The 18394-nt window shown below is 45.5% G+C and overlaps 1 pseudogene; it reads left to right on the top strand.

Moving 5' to 3' along the window:
* The first annotated feature begins 907 nt into the window (after positions 1–907).
* Positions 908–17118, top strand: LOC117463534 (putative nuclease HARBI1; annotated as a pseudogene).
* The last annotated feature ends 1276 nt before the right edge of the window (positions 17119–18394 follow it).

Raw genomic sequence — 18394 nt, 5'->3', positions numbered from 1 at the left:
AGCTAGAACCAAGCCAAAGAAAGTATTCCAATCTAGAGTATTGATGTTTCCATTGTAGCATGGTTATTACCATAGGAGAACTGTTAAGGTGGAAACAACATTTGTTTGTCGAACCAGATGTAGAGTTTTAAAAAGACACTAGGCAAAGAGCGATTGCAAATTTTAATTTTGAAAAACTAGTATAATTGGGAGTACTACATACAGGGCCTTGGATCACTCATTTTAATGGTGCATATTTTCAACAACAAATATCGTTCAGGGAGAAGGGGTCGCTCAACCCACCCTGCAGATGTTTTAAATCTTACTTGCCCCTTCAGAGGGAGCGCACGGCACCAGAGTATGAGTTTTAAAAGACAAGTGCCACCACCTCCTAATGCTCATCCATTAATCAGTGATGACCTGACATTTAGAGACGTTATTTAAAAGGAGAAACATATCTGCCATGAGTGAACATTCCTGAATTGAACTACAAACCATTAAAGAAACCACTTCTGTTTTTAAAGTCCTTGTTAAAGGAGGGAGTAATTATCTCATGCTCGGGCACCCAAGGTTCCACACACTGTTAAAGGGGTTAGCATGGTTCTTCAAGGAGACCATAATTGAAGATAAATTAGTATAATGCGTTGGTGATATTCCACTGGTTTTCACACCATTTCAGGGATTTTATCACATCATTAGAACAGACCACCCAAAGCTACTGAAGTGGGAACTTTCAAGTGATGAAACTCTACAACTGTTGTAACTGACCAAAATCTTCTCCCAGAAATGACTGTCTAGAATGCCGTACCCCAGAGTAGATGTTTGGTGGTATCATGGAACTAAAACCTTGTACTCAGTCTTGTCACAGGATTGGACTGGGACCTGTGCACTAGCACAGCCAGTGATGTTTTTTATGCAGTTAATCAACATGGCGAAACCCCCCAAAGCCAGTAGGGCTAAGAGACCAGTCCCAGGGGGAGTTTAGGCTCCACAGTGCACAAGGATAGCATAGGGGGCCCAGGGGAGGCCTAGATGTTGCATTTCCATGTCCTAACGTACCGATTGATCACAACGGCCTCTTCTAGAGAACATATTACTTTCATACCTTAAATGGTATGAAAGGAGGGAGGGTACATTTCTCATGAGGAGACGGTTACAAATGCTAGCAGAACAAGACGACCCATATACAGATATTGATGAAAATGATGAGATTGTTCAATGAATGTCCAGCTGATGTGATACTTTAAATTATGAAATCATGTGAAGAAGTGATCAAACTAAAATGCTAAAATGGAGTGAATCCATTTATTCTAAGATAGTTTATTTATTCTTTATTATTTGTTCACTATTCTAATATGGTAGATCTCATGTTTTATAAATCATTGCTATTTTAAAATGGTTTATTTCTTTTCACTTTGTAAAAACAAGTGCCTTAACACTGAGCGTGGTATGGGAAAGGTTTCTGTGAAAGGAGGGAGGAAGAAATGTTCTGATGCCGAGCCATTGCTGCCATTTTGAAGAATGATATTAAATGTTAACACTAGAAGTTATGCACAAGGGAAAACTTTTATGTTTAAGCACAGTCAAAGTATTTTTTGTATTTTTGTAAAGTTGAGGCTATTGAACCATTCCATTTTGATTGTATGTTTTTAATATGAGTTATGTACTATGCAGAGTTCAGATGAAGAACTCATTGATTTCAGTATTATACACACCTTTTAGGTGTATAAGGAGGGACTGTTAGAAATTAAAATCAATGTTTTATGGCATAATGTACCTTAAACATACCGTCAGTTTAAATGCTATTTTATTCTGGAAAAACCCGGAAGTTCTCAATACCAAGCTTTTATTCTGAAAATCCGTCATGACGACATCCGGGACTACAGCCCATTAGTATCATTAAAGTGGCTATTGACGCCGTTAACATGTATTACATATAAAGTTATGAAAGAGATAAGGAGGAGAAAAGGCATGTGGAAGTAAGCAATGAATATAAAATGTCGAAATCCTCTGTTTAACGCGATATCGGACACGAACGAGGGGGGAAGTCCCCTACGTCACTACAGCTCCCAGAGAGGAGGAGCGAACAGCCAGCAAGCGGGAAAGACGAATGCTTGGAGGCTCTCTTCTGCACGGCCAGCACCTGGGAGAGGAAGCTGCAGACTTTCTCTCCTGACTGAACAATATCCTGCTTGTAACATTACCGCGCTTTTTATTAATTAAAGTACCAATTTTGAACCTTCTCAGAGACTCCATTTAGTCTCCTTTTTTAAGCTTTTTACCTGGACGCGAGAATAACGAACACAGCATAACAGCACACTAGGAATAAGTGGAATAAGTGTGCAAAAATATTGAAATTGTATTTTCGGATCCTAAGCGAGACCGCCGCCAGAGCGCGTCTCCCCATTACCTGCAGAAGGAAGCCATGCACGCAACGCAGCCCCGCTCTCTTTATCTCCAGGTGACTTTCTGCTGCTTTCCTCCGTGGTGCTGATCGCTTCACCATTTAACATTTATTTGTCATACTAATTTCCCATCTAAACTTGCAAGGCCTGCTTCTAAGAGTGACTTTGACTTGGTGAGGAGACAAGACGGCGCACCGCGTCCCTTCACCACTTCCAGATGAAACAACGAATAATGCAGCTTGCACGGGAGAAGGGTCCCCTGATGTACAGAGGCGCAGAGATCCACATATATGCGGATTACAGTGCAGAAGTAGCCAGGAAGAGAGCCGCATTTAGAGCCCCCATCAAATCCTCGCTGAGAAACGCCGGACTCGCTTACAGCCTCCTCGTCCCCACTAAATTCCGGGTTGTTGTGGACGGAACGAGGCACAAATTCTCTCCGGCTGAAGTTGCTGCTTTTTTGAAGCGCCGTCAACCTGCTGAAAACTAGATGTGTTGGACTAGCCGGTGAGTGAACTAAGCTGCTGGCTAATTAAGCCGACCGGCAAGTGGACACTGAGTATATTCTTTTGTAGTTTACGAGCATTGTGCTCCAAAAATAAGACATAAGAGACAATGTTACAAATTACTCGTCAGGAGGTAACAGTTACATATTGCTATTGCTGCTCAACTGTTAATTGGTTTCTAATATTAATTCCAGTCATGGTACCTGGTAAAAACGGAGTAAGGTTCAAAATACAGCTTTCCGGTCGGCTGTTACGGAGAGTTGATATATAAGCATGTCCTAGTGATCCCATGCGTTGCATTGCTCGCCTTAGCAGGTTACTTTTTGATTTACTAGGCTATTGGGCTGTTCCTACTTTTTATCCGCCTATTTATTTTGTACTCACTATCTTTCTCTGTTTTGTAGGAGCAGAAACAGTTGTGGTGGCTTAAAGCCCAGCTCCACTCCGCGCCGTCCGTTAGATGAGCCTGGTCAGATTAATAAGAGAAGGAGTTCAAAACACCGGCATAAAAGTTATAACAATAATCTGATTTTAATGGTAAAAAACACAATACGAAAATACAGAGTGCCCTGTAACAGAGCACTCCGGGCTCCCCGCTCCACTGCCGTGCGATACAGGTATCGGGACCAGCCAACAGAAACAGGGGGCACCGTGCATGAATAAGCAACAGTATATATGGACATTTTGGGGTGGAGAGTCACTGCTTATCTTCCTGTTAGGATTTGTCTGTGTTAGTATTTTTCGTGTCCTTTTCTATCTTTGGGTTTCCTATTTTATTTTGTAAAGTGTTCACCCCCGTTTCCTGCCTGTTTGCTTTCTGTCGGTTTCCCTCTCTGATTACCCAATTGTGTTCACCTGGTACCTATGTGTTTTCTCCTCCCTCCTCACCTGTCTCGTGTTTATGTGATTAGTCCTGGGTGTATTTAAGTTCTGTGTTTTCTGTCTCTCTTTGTCGGGTTGTCTTGTGTATTGGCTTGTCCTCGTGAGTGTTCTGTTCTGTATTTGTCAGCATAGCCTTGAAATAAAGGAATTATTTTGACTTTAATCTGCATTTGGGTCCTACCTGCTTCCTTTGCTCTACCGTAACTTTACAACCCGACCTTAAATATGGGCCCAGCAGATCCTTTTGAGCAGGAATTATTGGATTTTACGTTTTCTTTGGCTACCTGCTCTCATCAATGGATAGGAGCGGTCAGGGTTCAGCAGCGAGATGCTGCTCTGGCAGAAGCAGTCCACCTTACACTGAGGAATCAAAGTTTGGTGAAATTCTTACCTGCCAGGCTTTTGGATTAACCTCACAATTTGTTTTCCCAGTCCTGACAGACCCAGGTCTCCCAACTCCTGTTTTGATACCACACGCATTGGTGTGGTCCGTCTGGCGTCAGCCCCTGCGTCTCACCCAGTGTTTGCTACTGTCCAGGAGCCATTCGCTGGTACTCGTCTGGCCTTTGGAGGTCCACGGAGCCTCCAAACGGCTCCTAAAGGAAGGGGTCGCAAGGCCAGGTTGGCAGCACGAGCCCAAAGAGCCAGGGTTCCAGAACCAGTTCAGCCCCCAGCAGCCATGGTTACGGACCCAGTTCTGGCCCCAGCAGCCATGGTTCCGTGCCCCAGTACCATCCCACATAGCCATGGTACCGTGCTCCAGTACCACCCCACACAGCCATGGATCCGTGTTCCGGTTCCCTGCCCTGCAGCCATGGTTCCGGCTCCAGTGCCGGTCCCAGCAGCCACGGTCCCTGCTCCGGAACCGGACTTTACAGCCATGTTTCCGGCTCCAGAACCGGACCTTTCTGCCAGGATTCTGGCTTCAATTCCGGCCCCAGTCCCGGTCCCAGCAGCCTTGGTGCCAGACCCAGATGTGGCCCCAGCTGCCACAGTCCCATCTCCAGTTCCCCCTCAAGTCCCCTCTCCAGTTCCCTCCTTTAGTCCCTCCACTGGTCCCTCCTCTAGTCCCTCCTCGAGTCCCCTCTCTAGTTCGCCTCTCGAGTCCCCTCTCAAGTTCCCTTCTCTAGTCCCTCCTCTAGTCTCTCCTCTAGTCCCCTCTGGAGTCCCCTCTCCAGTTCCCTCCTTTAGTCCCTCCTCTAGTCCCTCCTCAAGTCCCCTCTCTAGTTCCCCTCTCGAGTCTCCTCTCGAGTTTCGTTCTCTAGTTCCTCCTCTGGTCCCTTCTCTAGTCCCCTCTCTAGTCCCATCTAAAGTCCCTACTGAAGTGCTGTTGGAGGTCCCGCAGACTACTCTTCTGCCGGGGGTCCTGCCAACCCCAGGTCCTGTGCCGTTGGAGGTCCCGCAGACTACTCTTCTGCCGGGGGTCCTGCCAACCCCATGTCCTGTGCCGTTGGAGGTCCCGCCGACTGCTCTCCTGCCGGGGGTCCTGCCAACCCTGTGTCCTGTCCCGTTGGAGGTCCCGCCGCCTACTCTCCTGCCGGGGGTCCTGCCAACTCTTAGTCCTGTGCCGTTGGGGGTCCCGCCGTCTACTCTCCTGCCGGGGGTCCTGCCAGCTCCTTGTCCTGTCTCGTTGGAGGTCCCGCCGACTACTCTCCTGCCGGGGGTCCTGCCAACCCTTTGTCCTGTGCCGTTGGAGGCCCCGCCGACTGCTCTCCTGCCGGGGGTCCTGCCGGCCCTTTGTCCTGTCCCGTTGGGGGTCCCGCCGTCTGCTCTCCTGCCGGGGGTCCTGCCAACCCTTTGTCCTGTCCTGTTGGGGGTCCCACCGACTACTCTCCTGCCGGGGGTCCTGCCAACCCTTTGTCCTGTCCCGTTGGGGGTCCCGCCGTCTACTCTCCTGCCGGGGGTCCTGCCAGCTCCTTGTCCTGTCTCGTTGGAGGTCCCGCCGACTACTCTCCTGCCGGGGGTCCTGCCAACCCTTTGTCCTGTCCCGTTGGGGGTCCCGCCGTCTGCTCTCCTGCCGGGGGTCCTGCCAACCCTTTGTCCTGTGCTGTTGGAAGCCCCGCCGACTGCTCTCCTGCCGGGGGTCCTGCCAATCCCGTGTCCTGGTCCTCTTCCGTGGGGGATCCTGCCGAGGCCTGTCCCACCAGCTCCGACACCGGGTCCTGCCCGGCCTCCGGCACTGTCCCGTCAGCGCCTTCCTGCCCGGCCTGCGGAGCTGTCTGGTCTTCGCCCTCGAGCCCGGCCCCCTGAGTGCAGCGGTCCTCGCCCTCGGGCCCGGCCCCCTGACTCTTCCTGCCGCTGCCTTCGCCCCTCCATGGTCCCCACCTTGGACTCTGTCTTGCCCCCGGGCCGTCCGCCCGAGTCCCCCTTTTTGGACTCCGCCTTACCCCCGGGCCGTCCGCCCGAGACCCCTTCCTGGTCCTCTGCCTTGCCCCTGGGCGGTCAGTTCAGTCCCGTCCTCCTGACCCCCTCCTCCCACCCTGGTGGCTTAGTGATGCGTCCCTCCTCCGGACCCCCTCCACCCACCCTGCTTGAGTTTTTGGATTTTGTTTTGGGATGTCTGGGATCCGTCCCTTGAGGGGGGGGGGGTACTGTTAGGATTTGTCTGTGTTAGTATTTTTCGTGTCCTTTTCTATCTTTGGGTTTCCTATTTTATTTTGTAAAGTGTTCACCCCCGTTTCCTGCCTGTTTGCTTTCTGTCGGTTTCCCTCTCTGATTACCCAATTGTGTTCACCTGGTACCTATGTGTTTTCTCCTCCCTCCTCACCTGTCTCGTGTTTATGTGATTAGTCCTGGGTGTATTTAAGTTCTGTGTTTTCTGTCTCTCTTTGTCGGGTTGTCTTGTGTATTGGCTTGTCCTCGGTGAGTGTTCTGTTCTGTATTTGTCAGCATAGCCTTGAAATAAAGGAATTATTTTGACTTTAATCTGTATTTGGGTCCTACCTGCTTCCTTCGCTCTACCGTAACACTTCCACTGGATTCTACTCCTTTAATTTCCCAGGGAAGGTTTCACACAAACTATTCTTTCTCAAACAATCAAACATTGTACAAAGATATATTAGTATTTGAGATTATATTGGCCCCAAAAATAACCTTGAAAAGGACGTGTGTGTGTGTTGATATCTTGGTCAGGGAGTGTATTGTGTGTGTGTCATTTCATTTCAAACCTTTATTTAACCAGATTGGTTCCATTGAGATCATAGATCTCTTTTTCAAGGGAGACCTGCAGCATATAGGTTCCACATGAAACATAAAACAATAAAGGACATTATACATTATATTTACAGGATACATAGTTATAGACATTTACAAGTGCCCATTGTATCAGCAAGCATTTCATTTAGCCTAGCTTTAAAAACATGCAGAGGAATGAGATTGCTCAGTTTCAATTCTTGCTGAAGATTGTTCCAAGCAAGTGGAGCTGCGCACATAAAAGCTGTCTTACCTAAGACAGTCCTTGCTCTTGGCACAACTAACAAGACTACATCATGTGACCTCAGACAATAGCTGCTTGCAACTCTCTGTGTTATCAGAGAGCAGATATAATACGGGAGTTTACCCAACAAAGCTTTATAGATAAATGTGTACCAATGACTGAGCCTCCGTACAGAGAGTGATGGTAAACCTGCCTTGGTATACAGTGTACAGTGATGTGTAAGCGCTTTACAATTTGTGACAAATCTCAGAGCACTGTGATACGCAGCATCCAATTTGCTCAGGTAATTGGCAGGTGCATTCATATAGACCAGATCCCCATAGTCCAGCACAGGTAAAAAGGTCACAGTGACTAGCCTTTTCCTGGCCTCAAGCAAGAAACAGGACTTGTTTCTGAAAAAGAAACCTAGCCTAACCCTCAGTTTTTTAAGCAGGTTATTGACATGAAGTTTAAAAGAGAGACAATCATCAAGCCAGATACCAAGGTATTTGTAACAGGCAACAACTTCAAGTTTTGTTCCTTGCGTAGTTACAATATCTAAAACAGGCTCTGGTGTCTTTTTAGCTTTTGAAAAGAGCATTACCTTGGTTTTATCCACATTTAAAAGAAGCTTTAATTCAGAGAGCTGAGTCTGAATAGTGTTAAAAACAGCTTGTAATTTCACAGCCTCTTTAATGGAGGGACCTGCACAATACATCACAGTATCATCTGCATAAAAATGTAAAGTAGCTTCATCCACATTATCACCTACACTGTTAATATATATGGAGAATAAAAGTGGTCCTAAAACAGAACCTTGTGGTACACCATTAGAAATGTTTAACCATTCAGAAGACAATCCATCAAAATGAACACATTGGGACCTTTCAGAGAGGTAGTTCACAAACCACCCCACTGCATTGCTGGATATGCCAATACTGAGTAGCCTCTGCTTTAAAATGCGATGATCAACGGTGTCAAATGCTTTGGAAAGGCAATAAACAGAGCTGCACAACTCTGCTTATTATCTAAAATAGTAGTAATGTCATTTACCACTTTCATTGTCGCAGTGATGGTGCTGTGTTTCTTTCTGAATCCTGACTGATGTTTAGACAGGATATCATTTATACATAAAAACTCCTTTACTTGTTCACTCACTAAGCGTTCGAGCACCTTAGCCAGAACTGACAATTTAGAGATTGGCCTATAGTTATTTAAAATAGTTGCCTCCCCTCCTTTCAGTAAAGGCAAGACATAAGCAGACTTCCATACTTTTGGAATTGTGTTCGTGCTGAGGGAGAGGTTAAAAAGAGAAGTAAGAGGTGGAGCAATAAAATCTGCAGCTATCTTTAAAAAGAAAGGTTCTACGTTGTCCGGGCCAGCCGGTTTCCTAGGATCTAACTTGGATAATGCTTCATGAACAATACCAATAGTTAAAGGAGTAAAACTGAAAGGGTTTTCCAGACCACATTGTTCAGAGTCAAGGATTGGAGCGTTCACAGGAGCCACACAGCCAAACAGAGAGCCACAAGACACAAAATGCTCATTAAAGCAATTTAGCATAGTAGCCCTGTCTGATATAGTGTCAGATGCTGTGGTAAGGCACGGAGGTAGCTCATTTGGGATATCACCAGTGGAAATCGATTTTATGGCTTTCCAAAATTTCCTAGGATTATTCAGGTTTTCTGTGGTAACCGACAAATAGTACATTGATTTAGCACTTTTTATTTGAGATGTGAAGCTATTTCTTAGCTGCCTAAAATGTAGCCATTCTACCTCTGAGCCTGATTTCCTAGCCTTAGCCCAAGCATTATTTCTCTCATGAAGGAGACTGGACAGCTCAGCAGAAAACCAGGGATTGTTTCGTCCCTTCACTCTAAATTTACGCAGAGGTGCATCTCTATCTATAATTTTCATAAAACCAAGATAAAAATAAGACCATGCAGTTTCTACATCAGCACACAAATTGATTCTACCCCAATCAAAATCAAACAGATCATGTAAAAAACCCTGCTCCACAAAGTGTTTTTTGTCTCTTTGTGATGATACGTGGTTTAACCTTTTGGACCTTAGTGTCCCTAATTGTGGCTACAACACAGTGGTCACTCACATCATTAGCAAATACTCCCACAGATGAGTATGTATGTGGAACATTTGTTAAAATTAGATCAATTAAGGAGGATTTATTTGGGGACTTAATATTTGGGCGAGTAGGACTGTCTATAATCTGGGTAAAATTCAATGAGGTACACAGGTTTTTAAAATCCTCTGACACAGAAGTTAACCAGTCCCAATTAAAATCACCAAGCAGCACTATTTCCTTGTAGGAAAGTTGTGATAACAGTTTTGCCAATGACGATAAAGAGTCCTTGACAGCCGAAGGGGCCCTGTAGCAGCCCACCACCATGAGCTGTTGACCCTTTGTTACCTCAATATTCTAAAAATTCTAGCTGTTTACTAACAGATTTGGAAACCATATTAGTTACACAAAACTTATTTTTCACATAAATGGCAACGCCACCACCTTTTTTAGGCCGGTCAGTACGATATACACTGTAACCATTTAAGTAAATGTCAGAGGCCAAAATGGATTTATCTAGCCACGTTTCTGATAAGACAATGACATCAGCATCAGTCGAACTCGCCCAAATACGGACAAAATCTAATTTAGGTAACAGACTACGCACATTTAAATGAATTAAACCTAGCCCAGATCTAGATATAAAATCAGCAGGAGTAGCTATTTGACTAATACTGCTCGGTGGACCTGGATTTGGCTGTACATTTCCTGATAGTAACAACAATAAAAATACCAAGCACCTTTTCCTCTTAATCAACACACATACATTGTCAGCTGTTCTAGAGTCACCAGCAAACTTCGCGAAAGTGAGATTAGAATTTAAAAAACAATTCTGAAGGACCATCGTGGCAGGCATGTGAGAAAGACAAACATTTTCCGAAATGAATGTCCGTGACAGTGCAACCAGCAATTGTTTGTGCAACACCTCCGAAACTGTACAGGGGATGTCCACTGCGGGCGGCAGAACATACCCGAATCCAGTAGATTGTTCAGGACGACTAGCGATCTTCTCCTTGTCCAGCACAGCCAAGAAAAGGCACAGCAGAAACACGACACCCGCCATTCTCCCAGTCCAGCACAACAGTATCCACGCTGTTCCCGGAGCAAGGTGGATCCAGGCCTCAGCTATAGCAGCACAGCAGAGTAGAGAAGGTAATCCCACCGCGTGTCTGGGAAAGTGTGTGTGTGTGTGTGTGTGTGTGTGTGTGTGTGTGTGTGTGTGTGTGTTGGTATCTTGGTCAGGGAGTGTATTGTGTGTGTGTGTGTGTGTGTGTGTGTGTGTGTGTGTGTGTGTGTGTGTGTGTGTGTGTGTGTGTGTGTGTGTGTGTGTGTGTGTGTCAGGGTGTCTGGGAAAGTGTATGTGAGAAGGTTTATATATATAGGATTACTTAAAAACAGTCCCAAATAATACATGTTTACTGTTTACTTACTTACATGTTTACTTTAATACAGTTTAGAACAATATCTGTTTGCTTTAGTTATTAACGCGTTAACTTGACAGCCCTAGTAAAAACACTACTATGATAGCTATCACTCAACGTCATTTAATTGTGGGAGTTGGATCTGCCTCGGTGGAGAGCAAGCATGGCCAGTGCATTCAGTCCTGTAGCCGTCTTGGCAGCAGGATTCAAACCCTTTCTTCCCTGACTCAGCGAGTGCCCCATGTTCTCATTTCTGTGGCAGGTTCGCTCTCTCTGGTGGCCCCTTATAATTCACTGCCTGATACTCTCTCCCTCACTATAATCCTAATGTAAACCCTTTCCAGGTTGTAACCTAAAATGGACGCCCACGTGCTTACTCCTCCTCATGCCTTAAAACTAAAATAGCGGCCCACTTTAAATTAATTAAGAGAACACGTGAATTGTAAATAAATATGGAGACAACATAACAATTTGGAATGAACTTTTTATTGGGGTTACAAAGGTAAAAAACAGGATTAAGAAAACACCAATGGATACTCACCTGCTACGGAGGTGTCACGAAAGTTACATGGGAAATAAGCCCCTCCTCCACCTCTATATAAACAGCGTGTGGAAGCCCTTTCTGGCTCACTCTGTCCTGATGCCGCGCAGCGAATGCATCTCTCTTGCTCACCTGTACACGCGTATAGCTGCATATCCTCCTGAATGCTGATCCTCACACGCACAGCTACATGTTCCTATAATACACACTGTTTGGATTTGATCACCTTGCAGGGCTATCCTGGGGTGAGATTGTTTAGTTATAATAAGCTGAAACAATCATAGACTCCTGGGTTTACTACTGAAGATGTGTATTAGAATTGTTAAATGTGAGTGATAGTGAAAACACTACTATGATAGCTATCATTCAAAGTCTTTTCATTGTTCTTGGGGTCTAAGTTGGGAGTTGGATCTGCCTCGGTGGAGAGCAAGGATGGCCAGTGCATTCAGTCCTGTAGCCGTCTTGGCAGCAGGATTCAAAGCCTTTCTTCCCTGACTCAGCGAGTGCCCCATGTTCTCATTTCTGTGGCAGGTTTGCTCTCTCTGGTGGCCCCTTACAATTCACTGCCTGATACTCTCTCCCCCTCACTATAATTCTAATCCTAACGTAAACCCTTTCCAGGTTGTAACCTAAAATGGACGCCCACGTGCTTACTCCTCCTCATGCCTTAAAACTAAAATAGCGGCCCACTTTAAATTAATTAAGAGAACACCATCCATCCATCCATCTTCTCCCGCTTATCCGTGGTCGGGTCGCGGGGGTAGCAGTTCCAGCAGAGAGCCCCAAACTTTCTTTTCCCTGGCGACATCAACCAGCTCTGACTGGGGGATCCCAAGGCGCTCCCAGGCCAGCGAAGAGATATAATCCCTCCACCTGGTCCTAGGTCTACCCCTTGGTCTCTTCCCAGCTGGACGTGCCTGGAACACCTCCCTAGGGAGGCGCCCAGGTGGCATCCTAACTAGGTGCCCGAACCACCTCAACTGGCTTCTTTCGACGCGAAGGAGGAGCGGCTCAACTCCGAGTCCCTCCCTGATGACCGAACTTCTCACCTTATCTCTAAGGGAGACACCAGCCACCCGGCGGAGGAAACCCATCTCGGCCGCTTGTATCCGCGATCTCGTTCTTTCGGTCATGACCCATCCTTCATGACCATAGGTGAGGGTAGGAACGAAAATGGCCCGGTAGACAGAGAGCTTTGCCTTCCGGCTCAGCTCCCTTTTCGTCACAACGGTGCGGTAAAGCGACTGCAATACCGCTCCCGCTGCTCCGATTCTCCGGCCCATCTCATGCTCCATTGATCCCTCACTCGAGAACAAGACCCCGAGATACTTGAACTCCTTCACTTGGGGTAAGGACTCATTCCCTACTTGGAGTGGACAGTCCATCGGTTTCCTGCTGAGAACCATGGCCTCAGATTTGGAGGTGCTGATCCTCATCCCAGCCGCTTCACACTCGGTTGCGAACCGATCCAGTGAGTGCTGAAGGTCGCAGACCGATGAAGCCATCAGAACCACATCATCTGCAAAAAGCAGTGGTGCAATCCTTAGTCCACCGAAATTAAGAGAACACGTGAATTATAAATAAATATGGAGACAACATAACAATTTGGAATGAACATTTTATTGGGGTTACAAAGGTAAAAAACAGGATTAAGAAAACACCAATGGATACTCACCTGCTCACCGTGACATACGGAGGTGTCACGAAAGTTACATGGGAAATAAGCCCCTCCTCCACCTCTATATAAACAGCGTGTGGAAGCCCTTTCCAGCTCACTCTGTCCTGATGCCGCGCAGCGAATGCATCTCTCTTGCTCACGTGTACACGCGTATAGCTGAATATCCTCCTGAATGCTGATCCTCACACGCACAGCTACATGTTCCTATAATACACACTGCTTGGATTTGATCACCTTGCGGGGCTATCCTGGGGTGAGATTGCTTAGTTATAATAAGCTGAAACAATCAAAGACTCCTGGGTTTACTACTGAAGATGTGTATTAGAATTGTTAAATGTGAGCGATAGTAAAAACTAGGGCTGTCAGTCGATTAAAATATTTAATCGCGATTAATCGCATGATTGTCCATAGTTAATCGCACATTTTGTATCTGTTCTAAATGTACCTTAGAGCAGTGGTTCCCAAACGATCAAAGGACAAGTAAAGATCTCAAGGCACACCTATTGTGCGAAATAGCCCTTATAACACGTCAAAACAATCAAAGACTCCTGGGTTTACTACTGAAGATATGTATTAGAATTGTTATATATGAGTGATAGTGAAAACACTACTGTGATAGCTATCACTCAACGTAATTACATTTTTCTTGGGGCCTAAGGTGAGAGTTGGCCTGCCTCGGTGGTGAACAAGGATGGCCTGAGCACTCAATCTTACAGCCGGTCCCCGGCAGTAGGATCCAAGCCTCTTATTCAGCCAGTGCCCCACGTTCTCATTTCTGTGGCAGGTTGGCTCTCGTTTTGAATAAGATTGTAATCCTTCGTTTCCCTTTTATTAAAAAAAGTAAAACTAATCCGATTACATGTAACTAAGGATCAGGCTTGGAATTTCGTCATTTTAGGGACAAGGCCATTTGGCCTTCCCGTTCACATTTTTTTTAAGGGCACAAAGGCCACATGACAGGGCACAAAGGCCACATGACGGGGCACAAAGGCTGTTTGGTTCAATTACGCTGGTCAATCAACATGACTGAAAAGTGTAGCACTAACGTCAACACCAGTCGTTTTACAAATGGCTGAATAGCAATAGTGTTTCTTAAACGTATACGTTAAGTTCAGCCATAAACCACATAAGTCAGTCAGGGGTAGACAGTAAGGGTAAAATGGTATTGTCACTGGCCCCATCATTGTAACCACTGGCCCGGAGCATTCGTCCACCAAAAAAAAAATCGACTAATAATGAAGAAAATTAACACATTTGTTGCAATAATTTATGCACTAACTACATTACTACTTGTACTACAACATTTTAATCATCATAGTTCTTCCTCATTTTCCTCAATTGTTCATATTTGGTTTATTAAAATAATGATATGTGGTCATTGTTAAAAAATGTCTGCTATTATTATGAGAATTATTATTTGTATAATGCACTTTCTGCCTTCCTGTCATTAGGAGTTAGACATGTAATGGCTATATGTAATTGATTTGATTAGAGCCTTCATTATTCTAAACTGCTGGGACATTTCGCCAATACCTTTATATGGTCTACTCTTCACTTGTCAGCATAGGTCGGCATTGATGTACAGAGCCGACAGAAGACCTTGTTTATGCTGGCATCATATTGAGAGGTGCAGTGACGCGTCCTAAAACCAGGAAGTAAGCTGCTGGTTCCCTCCACAGAAAGCAGTGGGATTTCTCCACAGGGTTTTGGAAAATAGCTGGAAATAAGGTCTGTGGAAAAGGTCTGTTTTGTTCAGCCGGATAATCTCCACATGTCTACCCTACTTTTATAATTTTCGAATCATAAATCTAATCGATAGATTATAAAAGGGTTTTAGGACGCGTCACTGCACCACTAGAAGCCAACTCCATCGATCAAGGTCGTCCCTTCGGGTCGTCCCTTGTAAAGTCGTCCGATGCCTTCCATTTGGTTCCGTAAGAGGATAACCAAAGCGAACAGCGCTTCAATACAATCGGCCATTGTTGTTGTTGCAGTAAACGGTGACGTCATGACGCAGCATGGGCAGCTCTGGGGCGCCAGTGGGCGGTGTACAGAGCGGGAGCTGAAAAGGGAAACCGGAGCTGAACCAGAAAAGCTCCCGCTCGGAGCTAGAAAGTGAAAAGCGCTGGTGTGAAAGCCGCAATAGTGCCGCAGACTGTATGTATCGCGTTGCGCTACTTTGCAACTGGCAGTTTTCTGTATGCCGTGGGGGATGCAGAGAATCTCAGCAAAAATACAGTCTGCAGTGCTATACATAAGGTCGCACGTGCTCTGACAGGGCTCGTAGAGTCCTTTGTTGTGTTTCCTGGCACATGTCCCACGCAGACGATCAAAGAGAGATTTTACAGCATGGCAGGTATATGATTATATCTTTACAGTGAATGTTGTTTCTATGACGTACACCGTTCTATAATAAATGCAGCCTACTATTTCATAGGGTTTCCCAGGGTGCTTGGCTGTATTGACTGCACACACGTACCGATCTCTACGTCCCTGGGAGAAAATGAAGGCGACTATGTCAATCGCAAATCCATCCACAGCCTCAACATTCAGGTACATCTTGCACATTCACTAGAACACACATTGAAGTCTGGGTGATTAAAGGAACTCACATTTAAATATTCACACAGTACATGTTTCACACTTGGACTATCTTTATCTACAACATGGGCTCATTGCAAATGAACACTGATGCTACACTGACTATTAGACCCTCCAGGAAAACGCGGGCTAAAATCCTTGATTATGCGATCAAACATGCAGGGTTTTATGTGATTTTATGCGGTGAAATTGCGGGAAGTTGCGAAATGTGCGGAAAGTTGCGAAATATGCGGGGGGAAAAAATATTGGGCTGTCTTATTTATTTATTCTCTCTCACACACAACCTGCCACTAACGTTAAACCCCTTTACTATTCAATTAAACACATTCAATGTTTATTTATTGTAAAAGCAATTGGGCTATTTTAATCACACACACACATTTCTCCGCCTCATTCTGTTTTCATTTACTCGTTCGTTATCTGACCAGCTTCAATCTTGTAGGCTTCTCACCTCGTTTCTTGTAGCCCTCGAAAGGGTTTTGGAGGTCGATGCCTCGGTGAACGTGAGTTGTTTGGCTTTCTTGTCCACAGCAGCAGAAAGCATTTTCGAATGTTTGAATGAATCAAAGTGGGTCGTCACCGTGGATTTTCTCTTATGCTCCAACACAGTTGCACGGGGTGCAGAATAGTTTCCCCCCACTTTCGTGCAAGACATCGGGGTACTGCTTTGCCCGGTCTTTAGCAAAAATGTTCGTCGGTAAATGAGATGGATTAGATTTTTTCATCTTGGTGTTTTCTCTCTCGTGTGAGCTCCACACGTTCACTCTACGGTGTTGTTTACCTTCTGTGATGCGCGAGCTGATGACGTCGCGTCAACATCACTTCACGTCAAGAGGGGTTGACTTTTTTCCCCCTCAACTTTGTGTGGAAAAATGCGGGGATTATGCGGCTTTTTGATAAATATGCGGCCTTTTACAAATCTGCGCCATTTTGCTGATTATGCGGTAAATTCTGCGATCGCAGAATCGCGTTTTTCTGGAGGGTCTAGACTATGATGCTCTTTTTGTGGAAGTAGGCTTTTTAACCCCAAATGCTTTTGCAGGCCACATGTGACCACAGGGGTATAATCACCAGCCTTGTGGCAAAGTGGCCTGGGTCAGTTCATGACTCGAGGATCTTCGCAGAGTCTTCACTGTGTCACAAACTCAAGCAGGGTATGGCAACTGTACATTCTTATTGTTTTGTGCTTCTTAAACTGCCTTTTGTGGTACTTATGGAAATGTTCCTTTATCTTCAGGGCTCTTCAGTGGAGTGCTGCTCGGGGACAGGGGTTATGCCTGCCAGCCATTCCTTATGACCCGTATCCTGACCCTGGTGAAGGGCCACAAACCAGTTTCAATGTGGCCCATGCCAAAACCAGGGTCCAGATCGAAATGACATTTGGCATACTGAAGGCCAGATTCACCTGCCTGCGGGGCTCAGAGTGGCCCCTGAAAGAGCATGCCGCATCATTACGGCCTGTGTTGTGCTGCACAACATTGCCACAATGAGGAAGGAGAGGGCCCCTCCTGCAGACCCCCAACCTCCTGATGTGGTAGACCCCCATCACCCTGGACTACCCTACTGGCAGGGCTGTCAGCGATGCCATCTCATTGACATTTGCACAATAAAAAAAAAATAACACACAGAGAGAGAGGCCTTGAGTGATTTATGTTGGAGTTTTTATTTTCTCAGCCATTCCTGAAGGAAAAAGAGAAAAAAACATATTTTCTGGTTAACTTTTTCTGTAAAAAAAGAATTGGTCTTTTAGGTATCCTGAAACATAAAGTTCACCTTATGCACCTTTCATTTGACTTGAAAATAAATGATCGAATGTTACACAATTACCTGTCTTTCTCTGTCCAATTTCTGCACCTCCAACTTTGTCTTTTTTATTAGCAGGGCATTCAGTTCTATGCGTTGGGCATTCATCTGTACAGTTTGCACTAGGGTCCGTTTGTATAGGGCCCTCACAGAGTCTGCTTCAGCCTGAAACACATATATGTTGCTTTAACATTCAAGCATGGCTCACTGCAAGAAAGCTGACCATTTTATAACGTGCCTATACTTTTACATTTAGTTTAATGAATTACCTGTCGTGTGGAGGCCCTGGAGGTCCCAGGCTGCGGGGGAGGAAGAGTTCCTTCTTCCTGCAAATTGAGCAAAGCAAATATATTTTCAATAGAGAGTAGTTATTTGTCCCATGTCCCACCACCATGTGCAAGTAATCAGAAAGAATCAATTAAAGCAACGTGTCCACACCCTCTCTATCTGTGTTAGGGCAAATTGAAAACTTCATATCATTGGTAATAAAATACTAAAGTGTACCGGCAGAGCGCTCTCCGAGTACACAGACAGCGTCTCATCGTCATCCAGGCCCTCCTGAAAAAACAAGACATGTAAATGGTCGATGTTAGCCATATTCAGTGACCATATAGGGTGACATACCAAAGGTTACGTTACCTCTGTATTAGGTAGTTGGTCATTTTGGGGGTGGGGCAGCAACACCTGCACGTTCTCCCCATCATCTGCAGAACAATAAAATAGGCCAACATGTTACTTACTCCCACACAAATAGATATATAACATTGTGTTTTATAGCATCCCAGCTATTTATAGATCCCTGACTCTTACCCATGAAACGGTGGTGGGAGCTGCTGCCACCAGGGTCTGTAGAGACCCCCCCTTCCACCCCTACCATCAAGGGCCGACCCACATGGCTCTGAGGGCCAGCTCCTCGGCAGGGGTGAACCCATTTGGAGGAGGGCCCCCTCCTGTCTTCCTCTGCTCCGTTTTTTTCTTGTTGGCTGCAAGTAGTGTGAACAAATGTGACCGCTTTCCTTTACAGTTATGAAACACACACCAATTGAAGCAATACAAAACGTGTATTTCTATTTTTAATATCTC

The sequence above is a fragment of the Pseudochaenichthys georgianus genome, chromosome 18 (assembly GCF_902827115.2).
Source record: "Pseudochaenichthys georgianus chromosome 18, fPseGeo1.2, whole genome shotgun sequence".
NCBI classification, from domain to species: Eukaryota; Metazoa; Chordata; class Actinopteri; order Perciformes; family Channichthyidae; genus Pseudochaenichthys; species Pseudochaenichthys georgianus.
The sequence above is the reverse complement of the archived record's forward strand: the minus strand, read 5'-3'. Positions and strand labels throughout refer to the sequence as shown.